The sequence below is a fragment of the Microtus pennsylvanicus genome, chromosome 1 (genome assembly GCF_037038515.1).
Source record: "Microtus pennsylvanicus isolate mMicPen1 chromosome 1, mMicPen1.hap1, whole genome shotgun sequence".
NCBI classification, from domain to species: Eukaryota; Metazoa; Chordata; class Mammalia; order Rodentia; family Cricetidae; genus Microtus; species Microtus pennsylvanicus.
In genome coordinates this window covers 221642864-221647057 of record NC_134579.1, presented here as the reverse complement: position 1 = coordinate 221647057, position 4194 = coordinate 221642864, and positions in this window count along the sequence as shown.

The window sequence follows — 4194 nt, the reverse complement described above, 5'->3', positions numbered from 1 at the left end:
AGGTAAATTGTAAAGGTTCTGGGGGCAAACAAGCTCAAAATTTTCCTACTAAACTGTTTTGTTTCCCAAAGGAAAGTACTTCAATGTAGAAGAAAGAGCTGGCACTGGGGAGTCGTAATTATTTCAATATATTCAAACTAAATTCATTAATCTTAATGAAAAAGTTGAAACTTTGTGTTTGCTGAGAGTGCTTTCAGATAATATGTCCCCATGAAAAAACTAAAGAACCCTTCACTCTAATAAGGCCCCTGGAAACTGATTAGCAAGTAAACTGAAGTTATAGTATTGGGAATTCTCTTGGCAATGAGGAGTTTTATAATAGGACCCAAAGAGACAGTTTCATCATCAACACTAAAACAAACTTTGGTTTCAGTTTCTTTTCCCCGAATGATCAGTAGTTGTTTAATTGGAAACAAGGAATGAAAAATTGCACTTAAAGAAAATGGCACTTTGCTTGCTACCTTAGTTCCTCTGAATTTTTGAGATCTGACAAGAATTAGAATGACTGAGCTCTCTGCTTTCATATTTTACAGTATGGCCAGCAGCAGGGACTTAGGACCTCCTAAACTCTGTGTTGAGATATTACAATGCACAGCTAATTAGAGAATATGATCACTCATTAAAACTTTTCAGATTGATAGGCAAACTGCAACTAGTAACCTAATTAAAATGTTTGATATTCACTAAGTGTAGAAGTCACTGCTAGACAGAATATATTAAGGAAACTAAGAGCTGCCCGGCCTCTCTTTACTCAAAAGAGAAATCCAGGAGTCAATCAGTAGAGATCCAATTCATCTAAAGATGTGAAATAAAGCTCTAATATGCCCATGTACATCTGAACAATGAGCAATGAGATATTCTGTGTTAGCAACTTGAATAACTTTGATAGTCTGCAAGTTTCAATGATTAGATTATTGATTCCTACTTATGCATAATAGCATTTTGAACTGAGCTTAAATAAGATGCTTGACTGTGCCTTGATCGTGTTCTGAAAACACAACCAGCCAAAACACAACCAGCCTCAAACACATATGTTTTCATAAGTCACCCTGGTTTAGCCCTACTGACATAAACTTGTTTAAATGAGGAATATGAAATTTTTGATATGAATAAATAGAAATAATTTCATACATGCTTGTTTACAAGGAAAAGCATCACAGAGGATATCTACACATAGCCACCAAATCTCCTTGAATTTCATAAGAAACACTGAAAGCAGGCATGTTAAAAAATTAAATAAAGGAAGAATATGTGTAGTGGGATTTGGATTTAAATGAAAGAGAAAGTGAAAACATAGAAGTCAGTGTGGTCTACACAGATGCAATTAATACTATTGATCAATGTCTGGATAAGAGAGAAATACCCTAATGATACTATTCATCAATGTTTAGATAAGAGAGAAACATTATTTTGGTTTCTAATTTTATTCTTCTATTACACAAATTTGCAAATGTATAACTGTAATTAAAGTTATATTTTCTTAATAGAAACGTGAAGTCAGGAGTTGCTTTGTGTTCATTGAATCAACTTGTGAAAAGACCCCAGAAAAGAGTAGTCTGTATACTGTAGCAGGGGTTCAAACTGGAAATTGTGATTCCATGTTCAACAGCGTTAAGGGGTTTTCAACAGAAAAGATATGGTCACAGAGAAAATGGGTATTAAAAATGCAACCTGATAGAATTGGGTAGTGAAAATTTTAAGTATGATAATGTGTCTATTTGCTTTATATTCATGTTATAAAGATTATTCTAATTAATTTAGACTGTTTGGGCTTGTTGGTAAGAGCTGGTAAGTATGTTAAGACCAAAGGGAAAGAGAAGAGCCCTGAAGAGACGGTTAAGCACTTTCTGCTCTTTAAGTAAGACCTGAATTAGATTTCCAGTATCCACGTAAGGTGCTTCACGTAAGGAGATCTGACACCCACTTCTGGCCTCTGTCAAAACTTGCACACACATATGCACACATATATGTATAGGTGTATACATACACACAGACACAAGCTCATACACATGCATGAAAATAAAAAATAAAGGTATAAAGAAGAAAGACATTCTTTCAATGAAATTTTTAAATTTATTTGAGTATTAATAATAAACATAAATATAGAATTAGGAAGGCAGCAATAAGAAAAGGCAACATAATTAAGCTTCTGTGTTGTGATTCAATTTTGACTATCATTCAGTAAATGAAATTGAGAAGTAGAAGTTGCTTCTATCATCGCAATTTTGTCCCTAATTCCTAGTGCAGGTCTTTGGGAGGGTGGCAGGTAATTGGAGGCATATAGAAGAGGCAGAAAGCTAGCAAAGATATAAAAGTGAAAAGACTAAAGTATTAGCAAAGGGTAGTGATGTTCCTGTTATTTCTAAAAATTGTACAAAAAAATGCCAGTGAGAACTGCTTAAATGATGACATGATATTATGAAGCCAATTACAAATATGCACATATGAAAACAAATACAGTCATGCTTGTTTAGTCATTCATCACTTTCAGTCACAAAATACAACTGACTATAACACGGGAAAGAGAGAGCAGGTGCTGGGACGACAGCTGGATAGTTACAGTGATTGCTGTATAGCTTGAAGACCGAAGTTCAAACTCCAACACTCATGTTAATGCCAAGTAGGCATGGTGACCCTGTAATCTCAGACCTGAGTAGGCAGAGACAACAGGTACCTGGAGTGTGCTGGCTAGCAAGTCTTTTTGAGTTTGGGGTTTATAGAAAGACATTGCCTTAGTAAATAAAGTGGGGAAAGATTAATGAAGACACTGGGTATCCACATCTGCCCTTTATACACAAGTATATATGCACTCTTATGCACCAACTTATATAGTGCCCATGCATGTAGCATATACACACCATATGCACATATACATATATAAAAGAATTGCTATAATATATATATATATATATATATATATATATATATATATTTGAGGAAATTTAGTATATGACAGTTGAATATTCTTAAATAATAATTTAGCATAGTATATTTCCTATAAGCATACTTCTATTGTTTCAAAGAAGTCAATTCTTCCTTCAAACTATACTACAAATATGCAATACAAATCAAATGACTAGTGGCTTTTTGTTTTAAGTATATATTCTAACCTTATGTGCACATATATAAATTTATGTACATATGAAATAGTTTCATGGTAAAAGATGGTAGTTCTATAATAATCTTAACAGTATGGCCTACTATAATAATAACAGTTTTATTAATGAACCAATGCAGAAACTACAGAAATTCACTAAATGTATGCTCTTTATCCAAATTATTTTGACAGCATTCTTTTAATCATTCGTCATATTTAATTTCAATAAAATGACAATTTATATTTTAGAGATTTAGAAATTTTAAATTTATTTTAGTATTAATAATAAACATAAATATAGAATTAGGAAGGCAGCAATAAGAAAAGGCAACATAATTAAGCTTCTGTGTTGTGATTCAATTTTGATTATCATGCAGTAAATGAAATTGAGAAGTAGAAGTTGCTTCTATCATCACAATTTTCTCTCTAATCCCTATGCTACCCCTTCTCATACAGCCATAGATTTTCTCCACTATGGAGTATAATTTTGGAAAAGATGTTTCACTGTGCATTTATATCACACTCCTCTATTAGAAAGTACTGCTTAAACCTGTGGATTTTATCTGCATTTACTCACGACTGTGTCTCAGGACACTGTATACTATGTGGAACTTGTAGTTTCTTGATATTTTAAGTAAATGACATAAGTAAGTTATCATTAAGTAAGGATCCAATAATTAACCAATTGTATGAAGAAAATAAGAATAAAAATTGGAATGTTTGGTTAAGCCCACATACTGATGAAATATTCAGATTTATTAAATACTACAGTGAGCCCTGAAGAAACATATAGGAAATGTCAGTATAAAAATAATTAAAGTAGGGGCTGGAAAGATGACTCAGAGGTTAAGAGCACTGACTGCTCTTCCTGAGGTCCTGAGTTCAATTCCCGGCAACACATGGTGGCTCACAACCATCTGTAATGAGATCTGGTAACCTCTTTGGGCCAGCAAACATACATTTAGTCAGAACACTGTATACATAATAAATAAATAAATAAATCTTTAAAGAAATAAAGGGTTTGTTTAAAAAATAATTAAAGTAAAGAGTATCTAAGAAAATGCAAATTCACGAGGCTGAATGACACTGGAGAGTTT